Source organism: Sus scrofa, chromosome 3, assembly GCF_054392235.1.
Source record: "Sus scrofa isolate SSC_HxYL_T2T_F1_AM1 chromosome 3, Sscrofa_HxYL_maternal_Yorkshire_Landrace_v2.0, whole genome shotgun sequence".
Classification (NCBI taxonomy): domain Eukaryota; kingdom Metazoa; phylum Chordata; class Mammalia; order Artiodactyla; family Suidae; genus Sus; species Sus scrofa.
This window is the reverse complement of record NC_139385.1, coordinates 88,380,060-88,392,157: the sequence shown is the minus strand read 5'-3', so window position 1 is coordinate 88,392,157 and position 12,098 is coordinate 88,380,060. Positions and strand designations below refer to the sequence as shown.

Below are 12,098 nucleotides of genomic sequence, written 5' to 3'. Positions count from 1 at the left end.
TTACTTGTACCTGGAAGAAAGCCTTTTGCAAAACAAAGAGTGTATACATACTCTCACCTGAACGCGGCAGTTACACTCAACAGTGGCAGTTATTATATAAATGACTATATTCCTACAGCAACCCTGGAGAAAGAATGAAAGAAAATTGTGCAACCAATTTAATGAGGTGTGTGTGTAAGAGGGATGGTTAGCAATTTGTCTTTAACAATCTTGTTATACGGCAAGAGGCTCTGAAAGGAAAGAGAGAAAGAAAGAGACCGGGAGTCAATGCTGTGTTTTCTAACAATCCTCAAGAGAAAGGAGATAAAGACCAAGAGAATTCACTGAGCAAATGTTTTCTCTCTGGCAACAAATGCAGGCTCCGTGCTCGCAGAACCACTAGGCAATGTGAACCGAGAAGGGTTATAAATCTGGGTTTAACAAAGGTTTCACCCCAGTGGTAATAGAGTTAGAGGGTGAAAGGTTACATCTTGTTCAACCTTCTCAGGAATCATTTTCTGTAATGCTGGAGAGTAATTTTGTGGCATTTCTGGAAGCTCAATTGAATGAAAAGAAATCTCATTTGGTACTTAAACCACTGTTACCAGAGTGGGCACTTAGAAGACTACGCAAGTATCCAGGAAGTTCAAATGAAACGGCAGAAAACCATTTTAATCGCAACATCAAGTGCCTCCAGACACGTGGGTACTCGTGCTGCCAGCAGTGCCACATAATGTGGAGAGATATTTAACTGGGCTCTTCTGAAAGGAGGGCCCCTTGTAGTAGGACCACATCTTGAGCTCATGTTTATTTATTTTTTTCTTTTTAGCACTTGTGGCATATGGAGATTCCCAGGGTAGGGGTCAAATTGGAGCTGTAGCTGCTGGTCTACACCACAGCCACAGCAATGCGGGATCCGAGCTGCGTCTGCGACCTACACCACAGCTCACGGTAACGCCAGATCCTTAACCCACTGAGCGAGGCCAGGGATCAAACCTGCGTCCTCATGGATGCTAGTCAGATTTGTTAACCACTGAGCCATGACGGGAACTCCTTGAGCTCATGTTTAGAAGGCATTCAGCCCAAGAGCTGCCCTGGTGTAGTTTGCTCTGCCTCTTCAGTTGCATCTACGTTCATGAAATCTTAATCTGTCATTAATTTTGTTAACTCAGAAACCAAATGATTATTTTTTGAGCAACTACCACATCCCTGGCCTTATTCTAGACTCACTGAGTTTTAGGAAGATATTTATAACACAGCCTTTCTTAGTCCAGATTCTGGTTCCCAGTGGGAGAAAGACATTCAGTGGAAGCATCAAGGAAGTAATTCAAGGGACTTCATAATCACTATTGCTTCCCCAACCCAAATCTAATATTAATAGTAAAACCATAATCCTGAAAGTCAAGATAGCACCTATTGTAAAAAGCACAATTATTTTATGAACGACTTGCCTAAAGAAAAAGTATCCAAGGTTGGAAGTTTCATAGGAGACCCCCTACATAAAGGCAGGGTCCCTATGAGTGACTCACTTAGTGGAAGGGGAAAGGGAGATTTGCCCGAAGGGCCAGCAGGGAAACCTGCATGTCTCAGCTTTGCCTCTGCAGAAGGAAGAAAACCCAAATTTCTCTGAGAATTTGAACTACACGCTGGTGCTCACACAGCCTAAGGTGTACTGGTTGTGTGGTCCACATACTTAAGAGAAATTAATTCCTGGCAGGCTTGGATAACTCTGATTCGCAGAAAGAAATAGCGGTCCTCTTTGGAAGAATTCAAGTTCAGGGATTGTATGATCCTATTGATTATACAGCACATTCTGATTTCAGGAATGTTACAATGTGAGAATAATATGCATCTAAGAATGGATGAAGGAAAGTAATAAATGATTTTCATGAGCAACATATTAACATAATTTTATATAATATTCTTTACCTTTGCTGTGGACAGTGGGATGTTTCTCAGTCTTTTGCAAAGTGTGACTTTACAAAACCATCTTGAAAATCTTGCTATTTTTATTGAGCTTTAATAAGCAAGATTGCTGTGTATACTCAGTTCCCAGAAAGTTCCATAGTCTCTTTCCTAAGCAGATTGCCCTCCAAAGATTCTCCCATAAAGAGATGAGGGAACCCTAACCCAGGTTTCCTTTAACTCAGTTCCAGCTGACTTAAAGGAAACATATAGTTCCTAAAAGTCCAGGGGTTAGGTCTAGCTGGACCCAGTACTTCAGATATTCTCAACAGGATCTGGAATTGCTCACCCCTTGGATCTGCTTTCTCCAGGCTGGATTCAGAGTCAAACTCCACATGGGGCTCCCAGCACCTCTTACATCATCTTTCCTGTTGGCAGAAGTTGAGCTTCTACTTTCCACTGCTATCACAAATATCAGAATCAAGCCTCATAGGTTGGTGGGGTTGTGTGTGCATCCCTGAGGCAGGACAAAGGCTTTGGCTACTCCCAAGCTACAGGGACTGAGAGTGAAGAGGGGTGATTCTTAAATGTTGCAGTTACCAGGACAAGGGGGCTTGGGTGCTAGTCAGGGTGGAAGTAATCACTTGTGTGCTGGAAACAACAGCTGTCCACTCCAAGTCCTTCCTCTGCTGGATGAAGTGTCGTCTATTTGTGGGCATACCTATGATTATGCTAATGAGAATTCAAGGTATACAGTAAAATTCAGGGCAGCTAGATGAGAGATGTGACCAGATTATGTGTGACCAATGCCAGGAGAGGTACAAACTGTAAGATCTTGGAGGAGGAAGAAGGGACTGGACTAGAGTAATTGACAATACCATGTAGAAGAATTTAGGAAGATGATTGAAAGACAGAGGAGGAGGGAAATAGAAGGGAAAGAGCTAGAAGAATGGGTTGAGGAAGAAATAAGCAAGGAAATGCTGTTACCCTAATTATGGAAAATTGGTTGACTTTATGTGTGCCTTGGATTCTGTAGATTTCTTAGCTGGTGCTCAAAGCCACTATTTTTATTCCTGGCCGGAAGACATACTCTCTAATTAACATGAGAACTTTCTTACTATGGAGAAGACTGTTGGACTGAAATGATTCTTTTATCTAATTCTGATCCCATCAAACCAGCCATGTGGCTTGGTGAGGCATTTAACTGCTCAGCCTCTGCTGCCTCATCTGAATGTGGCAGTGATTTACCTGCCACATCTGTCTCACAGGATTGTGGTGAGGATCCAGAGGAGTGTTTGTGAAGGTGTTTTGAATCAAACACTAAAGTCTGATACAAGTGCAAAACATTATCTATGGTGTTCACTCTGGGGCTAGTCTAATTTAAATCTTGTGCCCTTGCTCCAGTCACCTTTTATTTCTATTAGGGCTGCTCTGTAGATTGTGAAAATAAACAGTAAATTTATGTGGGTTACTAAAAATATGAAGATGGAATATGACACTTCTGACCTATCAATTAACCACCTTTCCCACGAGCCAGTTTATCTAAGGCAAGAAGTGTGTTTCTTGGTTGTAGAAAATTCCCTCTCTTTTTCCCTCTTTTCCTTCCTTCCACCCACCCATTCATCCATCCATACAATGTTTGTTGAGTTGGAGACATTATTTAGCATATAAGGAAAATGAAATTAAAGGCAGTTAACTTTTATATTGTTAGATAATTTATTTTCAGAGACTTGAGAACACAGAAACACAAAACATTATCTCATTGTTAAGACTATGAAGAACCTTGAAGGACTTAAAGAGCACCATTCTGAGCAGTAATTATTGTACTGTAAATATATAGATGTGCTAGTTCACAGAGTTGTGATAGGTGTGAATGCAAGAAAATTCCCTTTCATTATAAAAAATTAAAAAATATATGACTCATATCAGAAAAACATGCTTTCCCTGAATCAGAGAATCTTGACTTGGGCTCCCCATTGGATTGGGCACGAGGTTTCAAGGGTTTGGTTTCTCCATAGTCTTTAACGTGGTCTTTGGAGAAAGGATAAAGTTAAAAAAATGTTCAGAATGCCTATTTAAGGTGCATATTACCCATGCATAGAATACTGATGGCATAATAACAGGATAGCGTTTCCATTTACCACAGTCTGTCACGACTGAGGAAATTCACGGGAGGACAAGTCTCCATAGAAATTGTCAAAATATTGCAACTTCCTAATGAAATCTCTCTTCTTGGGGAAAAGGCGTGTTTAACTGGTCCCATATGTTTTCCAGGGGGCACCTCTCCCCCTGTCACTTCCCCCAGCCAGTTCTTATCTTTTGTGATGAAAAAGAAAGAAACATTTTAGGGAAGGCCTAAATATTAAGCATTCCTTTCCCTGATCCATCCTGAAGCAGTTGTATGTTGATATTAGGGGAATTTTTTTGGTTATTTCTGTCACTTGGAATTTCTCCATTAATGGAGTCTCTGAAGACATTTTAGGAATGAATAATATCTTTTATCTAGTTGGAATATGCATGGGATTCCCATCAAACCTGTCCTCATGTGACTCTGAGCAGACAGCCAGTAAGATTTCCCCTTTCAAGTCTTTGTCAGGAATAAATACTTAGTTCTTCAGTAGTGCCTAGATGAAAACCTGGTAGAGGATGCTTTGCTCTGAAAGCAGACTGTGGCCCAGCTGTTCTGCGGTTTATGAATTTTTTAGCGAGGCTGAGGCTGGCGGCTGAGCCAGCGTTGGCTGAGTTCGGGCATACGCTGGGGGTTTGATTATTTCAAGCAGGGGTTAGAAAAACCTGGCAGTGTTTTCTGGGTTTCCCCTCTGAGGTTTGGAGATTTGCTCAACTTTTGTTCAAAGCCAAGCTCAGAAAAATGGAAAATGGGAAAGGCCAACTGATTCTAGAAACTTGAGAGCTGAGCCAGTCCTGGGCAGTGCTCCTGTCAACTGTGGAAAGGGGGCCACGCTGGACCCAGTCCAGTACCCTGCAGGAGCACGTGGCTCTCTAGAGAGCTTACTGCTGAGTGCCACCCTCTGACAGCCTTCTCCCTGGGGAAACCAGTGCATGGGTCCTGCCTCTAGTCGGGCTGTCTTTCTCTGTCGGATCCTCCTCAGGTATGCTGCGGGGACAAGCAAGGAGGATCAGAGTTTGGGCCAAGGCAAGGGGAGAGCAGTGAGAGAAAGGGCACTTCAAAAACCTGCAGTCACCCGGGAAGTCTTTAGCATGACTTTTCCTTTTCTGTGTTTTACCTTCACAACAAGGCCTCTGAGGGGCAGAGGCCATGCTTTTTTTTTTTTTTTTTTTAGGCCATGCTTTGATCGCTTGTCTCAGTTTATTCAATCTGAGTGAGTTTTGACATTGGGGCAAAGGAAAATACCCATTGGCCTGATGTCACTTAGGTGTTCTCTGGCTGGGACCTAGGCATTAAGGTAAATTCTTTTCACCTGGGGGCTCTGATACTGGGATCTATGTAGAACAAAGTGAAGCAGAAATAACCTTTGCTTCAATCCCCTGAGGATTAGGAAAATAGTCTGCTTGATCATGTAGGTACTCAAAATAGACCATCCCCATTAAGTGACTCTTCAGGCCTAAGTCCATTTAACTCTGGGCATCAAAGGTTCTCCACTCTGGTCTGGGGGAGATTTTTCACACATACTGATGTCTGGAGCTCACACCGGACCACGTGAAATAGAATCTTAGTTGGGAGGATGGGAGCTGGGCATTGCCTGCTAAGTTCCCCAGGTGAATCTTATGAGCAGGGTTAATAAGGGTCGGTTTCTACTCTTCAGGTGAGCTAGGTACTGCAGTAGCCAAGTGAACATTTTTGTGTAGTGAGGCCAGGATGCAGCTTTTAGGGGTGGGTTTGCTCTTTTGCTTGGCTGGTCAGGAAAGGCCTTGATGGTGGGTAATGCGTGTGCATGGATGTGAAGGAAGACAGCGGTGTGACATGTGGGGCCTGGGGGTGAGGGCATTCCTGGCTGCTTTGTACCCCACAACAGAAGGCTGGTTTCTAATGGGTGGGCATGTGGAGAAGAGAGATGAGGGGAAGCATAATGGCATTTATGTTATTACTGGTTCAGATACAGTTCTCTTTAATGCTTCATCAATGAGGAAAGCACACACTAGTTAGAAGTTATCCATTGGTTAAAAATAATCTGACCTTTATGGTATTTGCTAACTGAATTAATATGAAATTAGATCTGAAGTTTAGTTAAAACATGGTGAGATTTAATAAGATCCAGCACTATAGAAATTTTTAAAAAGACAGGAAAAGAAATTAAGTTTGAGAAAAACAACAAAAAACAGGGTTGCAGGTAGAGAATGGGTGATGTGGTCCCTTATTTGCTTTTCTTTGATCTGTGTCTGATGGAAGGAGCCCTTAGACAGGTCACAGTTATGCTTTTGAAGGTGACCAGTGGCGCTGATGTAGCCGAAGTGTGACTGCTTCGTTGCCCTACGCCTAATTAGGTAAGCAAGGCGCTCATGGTGGAGATTATTTCATTTATTAGGTTCGAATGGAACCTGTGGGAATTGGTAAGATGTGATCTTAAATTAACATACTTCCTGCAGCACCTGCGATGTGGTATTATCAGAATTAATTAAACAGTCTGAAATCGCAGGCGCGGTGTCAGGCAGGGATAACCAGATGCCTGAGAGCCTGCATGCCCAGGCTGGGTCTCCAAACGCTCGAGAGTGTCTTTCTCTCTCCCTCTCCCCACATCCTGACGGGTCTCATTGTGGAGCCTTTGAAGCTTCTGTAGATGTGGTGGGGGATTCTATGGGGATGCATATAAACAAGTAAACCACTGTTGCTCAAATTTTAATACTTTTCTAAGTATTGCCTGGGACGCCAATGATTTTCTGAAGGGGTAGACAGAAAGCCTCAGAGAGCTGGCTTTGTTTTTCTCTCCTCTGAGGCTCCGATCACTTTTAAGTTGTTTGGTGGAACAATAGGAGTCCATCTTTTAAAGTCTCTTTCTCCCCCAACAAAAGGCACTGTTACCCAGATGAAATGCATGTGTGGAAACATACAGTAAAACGTTATGTGTATGCTTGTGTGTGTGTGTATATGAGCTTGGGTGAGGGTACTTTTCTGGAGGCCGTGCCAGTTAGTAACATAGGTTTCAACTGATCAATAAAATTTATTATTAAGTTTCTTTTGGTTTGTTGGCTTCTTTTCTACAACTTGGACAGTGGCCTAAGGGTTGCCTGGCTTCGTGGCTAAAGTGCAAATTTCATAGTGTATAGGTCATTTGTCATGGAAAAAAGTCTGTGTAACTAGTGAGTCTGATGCATTGCAGCAAGCAAGGAAAAGGGCTGGGTCTGCAGTGAGATCTCTTTAGGTTACAGTGTGGTCTGCAGAGAGAGGCTGCTCTAGACTAGGCCCCAGCACAGTCCATTTTCTAGATATTCGCAGGAGCGTGGGGAAATTGCTAGCTGCCCTGTCAGTTGTGGAAGCATCAGGGGCAGAATAGTAAGGTCTAGAAGACATACAAAAATAACTACTACGCCTACCATATTGACATATTTCCCCCTAGCTTCTTTGACAAGTTACTCATTCTTAAAAGACTCAACTTTTAAAACAGCCCCTATTTCCCCCCCCCCCCCCCGCCCCCCAGGGGGAAGTAAACTTGTTTCTTCCTCTCTCTCCCTAAACACTATTTATACTGCTAAGGTAGCTGTTTCTCTTTGTGTTGTAGCTAGTTGCGTATGGTATACCACTGTCTCCTTCATTGCATTGTAATCTCCTTGGATGTCATGTTTTATTCATGTTTGGAATTCTAGCATTGAATCTGGGACCGTTTTTGGATTCATTTCTGTGATGAGGGTTAAGTTACATTTTCCAAAAAAACAAAGTAGTTGAAGGAAGGAAGATACCAGTTCTTTGTGCTTTTTTCACTCCACAGTGCTGCCAAGAAACATCTAGAACCATAGAATACTGAGAGCTTTTTGGGGAATACAATCTTAATAAGCTGGCCTGTAGAATATTTTATGACAAGGCACTTTATTTGTGAATGACTGAGAAAGACTTCTCATCATGAAAGTGGAGTTCATTTTTTTTCTGTGTAGTTTTGTCTGCCAAAGGGCATGGAGGTTATTATGCTTTTGCTCTTGTATTTTTATTTTTTGTCTTTTTAGGGCCACATCTGTGGCATATGGAAGTTCCCTAAGCCTAAATTCCTTAGGCCGTGGTCTAAGCCACAGCCACAGTGACACCAGATCCAAGCTATATCTGGGATCTACAGCATACTCACGGCAATGCCAGATCCTTAACCCACTGAGAGTGGCCAGGGATCAAACCTGTGTCCTCATGGACACTAGTCAGGTTCATACTACTGAGCCACAATGCGAACTCCATGCCCTTGTTTTTTTTTTTTTTTTGATCTTTTTGCCTTTTCTAGGGCCACTCCCGAGGCATATGGAGGTTCCCAGACTAGGGGTCCAATCAGAGCTGTAGCCGCCGGCCTACACCAGAGCCACAGCAGCGTGGGATCCCAGCTGCGTCTGTGACCTACACCACAGCTCACGGCAGTGCCAAATCCTTAACCCACTGAGCAAGGCCAGGGATCGAACCTGCAACCTCATGGTTCCTAGTCGGATTTGTTAACCACTGCGCCACAATGGGAATTCTGCCCTTGTATTTTTTTTTTTTTTAAGCTGTTCTTTATAGAGACACTCATCAGTACCCCCATCTGTTTAGATACTATCTCTCAGTAATACTTGCATTTTAACTAATTCTTCCTTTTGTCTCCCTTCAGAAATAGAGCAGGTGTGGGTCCCATTCCCTGAGGGTCCTACCCTCTGTGGAGGAACTCTCCATGCCCTTCTTGTTCCACAGGTGTGTGTGTCTGTGTGTGTGGATATGTGGTCACTTCTCAGGACTTCTGCTCTCTAAGTGTAGTGGGGTTGGATGGGGGACCTCAGGCTCAGGCTTCAGAATACTTCTGGAATCTTCTGAGTACAGTATTTAGGCACATTAATTTCCATCAGAGAGTGGTTGGGAGGCCAGTCATTTTGACGACTGAATTGAGGGGTAGAACGGTTCTCTGAGTTTATAGCAGACTCGTAGACCTGGACAGACAGAAGTTGTCTCTCCAACCTTTCTTCTCACAGATATAGAAGCTTGAGGCCCAGAGATGAAAGTCACACAGCATGGGGCAGGGCCAGGTCTAGAATCAGGCTTTCTGACTGCTAGTGCATTCCTTTCTCTACTACACATATTGAAGTCAGCGTCTCATTCTTTTGTTTCTTGTTTTCTGTCTTAGTTCATGAAGGGGCCCCCGAACATCTCACTTCTGTAGGAAAGAAATTCACTCTCAATTAAAAAAAAAGACAACATATAAATGTAAATATTCATTTTATAAATATGCATATCAATTAAATATACATTTATTTAAAATATGTGTGTTAATTATACATGTTACATCAGATCACAATTAAGTCAACAGAAAGTGATGATTTGCATATAATCAAGCTTGTATATTAATCAGTTGTCAATCTTGAATGCCATTTTTCTTCAAATGGTACCTTCCATTCAGCCATATTAGAGCCAGGGATTAGAAGCAAGGGTTCAACCTTCATGTTTGATAGTGTGCTTCTGTGCTGCACTGGGCTGTCTTACTTTCCGTCGTTGGCCCCCTGGGATCCCATTTTCAGTCCTCCTGGGAGCTCTGGATAATCCTGCTTTTCTCTCTGGGAAGGAGACCTTTTAAAGCAGGAGAGAGGTTTCTGTTTGGAAGTGGATGTCTCTGAAGTTTCTCATTCGGTTCTAAAGGAGTTTCTAGACAGTGGAGGTTGTTTACTAAGTACAGATTCTCCACTGAGGGGTATCAGTTGTTACAGAGAGTACAGAAAAGAACCAGTTCATGTTTCAACTGGAAAGAACCTTAATAAAATTATTAGCCCCAAATCCCTACACAACAGATAAGGAAACCAAGGTCTAGACATGCTAAGTGTCTCTCACAGGAATCCTACCATCCTAAAGGCCTTTGAATTTCTAGCCTCATCCTAAAGTCCTGGGCATCCCTTCTGCCCCTGGATGTGCTCCTCTGTAACCTGCAGTGCTTACCCCTAAGTGGAGGGGCTTGTTTGAGTATAGCGTCTTCCCTCACTGGATTGTTCTCTGATCCTTCTGGAACTATCAGAATGCCTGACATACAGTACGCACTCAGTATGTATAGAAGTGAAGAGATTGTCAATTAGGAGGGTGTGAATTCATTTTGAAAATATATGGAAATGTCTCTTCTTTATGGATACCATGGCTTAAAGCTCCTAAGTGCATTTGTCTCTCAGAAAACCAGAGAACCATTTCCTGGGTGGGCAGAGGGGACGAAGAGTAGGCCTGTGGCTTTATCACTACCCTGTATTCTTTCCTTGTGCTGGGCCTGGTTCCAAAGGCAATTAATCAACAAGGACATTTTCTTTTGTCCTCTTGTCCTTTGGTCTGCAGTATGAAAAATGTTATTTCAGCTAGAGGAATTGTGTTCACTTAGCATTCTCTCTGCTGAATATTTGGTCCCTGGTATTGTTGTAAGATAGCAGGAAAAGGTTTTTCATTTGATTTCTTGATTAATTAAAAGTTTGACATGTCCCATTTTTATATGATTCTAGTGACTGTATCCCACTTTCTCATGACCCTCTCTCCTCTTGGATGAAACATTTTTTTCTTTTTTTTCATTAAGAAGCATTAGTTTGGAGTTCCCGTCGTGGCTCAGTGGTTAACAGATCTAAGAACCATGAGGTTGCGGGTTCGATCCCTGGCCTTGCTCAGTGGGTTAAGGATCTGGCATTGCTGTGAGCTGTGGTGTAGCTTGCAGATGTGGCTCCAATCTGGTATTGCTGTGGCTCTGGTGTAGGTTGGCGGCTACAGCTCCGATTGGACCCCTAGCCTGGGAACCTCCATATGCCGTGGGAGTGGCCCAAGAATTGGCAAAAAAGACAAAAAAAAAAAAAAAAAGCATTAGTTTTTTTAAAAATATAGTTTAGAATGAAGGGCATCATCTTATAAAACAACTCAGAAGATGGTAAAGCAACACTCTGTGTACCTGGATATCACTCTTTTTGGCCATATGGAAAATCAACAGGTGAAATGCATTGGCTCTTTCAGATATGAACCTTTTAGCATATGAAGGGCACTAAACTAGGCAATATGATAAGATTAGACAGGGGTTCTGCCCTTAAGAGTTTGTAGTCTACTGAGAAAACAAGGCCTTGCTATCTTTCTAGGAAAATGATTCTGTTCATTTATTTATTCAACATGTCTTTATCGACACATACTTTGAGGGATACAGTAGTGAATCAGCCTGCTCAGGGCCCTGCCCTCATGTTGTATGCTTCATAGTGGGTTATAAACATGAAACAGGGACCACAGGCCAGGATGGCAGAGTAAGTTTATGCTTTGTCTCATCCTCTTAACAGTGATGTATATACACATAACCATTATACGTAAACTTTAAGAGACAAAACTAAAAAGACATAACTAATCTGAAAACAAGACAGTCTGTGGATTGGAGATAGAACAGCTGTCTAAAGTGGTATGTAGGGTTGAATGACACCCCTGCCTCTTGGACCCTAGGCTGAGAATCAAGTAGTGGTGGCTGGGAATTTGACTCCAATCAGGGGTGCTCAGTGGAAGAATGAGGGATTGGATCCAGACTTACTGTGGAGCCAAAGGCAAGGGGGTAGGTGCCTCTATTCAAACACCCACTTATGAAAGAAGGCTAAAAAGAAATGCTGCCAGCTGTTGCCAGGAGAGCAGCTTAAAAGAATCTAACAAACCTAGGAAAGGTAGGGAACTTAGAATCTTGGGATAGAACTAAATCAAACTCCTTTGGCTGTTATTTTTGTCTTTGATGTCTTTTGTCAAACCTGGTTCTGAACTGTGGCTACAGGAAACTAGATGCAGATAACAGAGAGAGGGCTGAACTCATAGCAGGGGAGTACAGACCAGGCAATTATGAAAATCTCACTTAAAAACTTCAAAAGCTAAGTTTCAAGTCATACCAAGAAACTAAAGGTTAAGATACCTAGAAGATGCTCAATTAAATTTAATGATTTATTAAAAATGAAAGTGTTATACTAGATTCTAAACCAGTGAATCACTTTCTACAAATCACAAAGGTATGTGATATTTCTCATTATGTAAATTAATAATGGTATCCCAAATAATATAGCTAGAAAATTCATATATTTCAAGATCCACATTTTATAAATAAGGA

At 42.3% G+C, this 12,098-nt stretch overlaps 1 protein-coding gene across 26 annotated transcripts in view; it reads left to right on the top strand.

Moving 5' to 3' along the window:
* Positions 1–12,098, top strand: part of LOC110259998 (uncharacterized) — a 494,473-nt gene that overhangs the window by 83,512 nt on the left and 398,863 nt on the right. The window contains exon 1 of one of the 26 annotated variants that reach the window (XR_014839724.1): positions 4,654–4,994. The exons of 24 other annotated variants lie outside the window; for them this stretch is intronic. The gene's annotated coding sequence lies outside the window, so the exon portion shown is untranslated. Of the gene's footprint in view, positions 1–4,653; positions 4,995–12,098 lie in introns of those variants that run through there. One more of the 26 variants, XR_014839726.1, reaches the window with a different exon arrangement.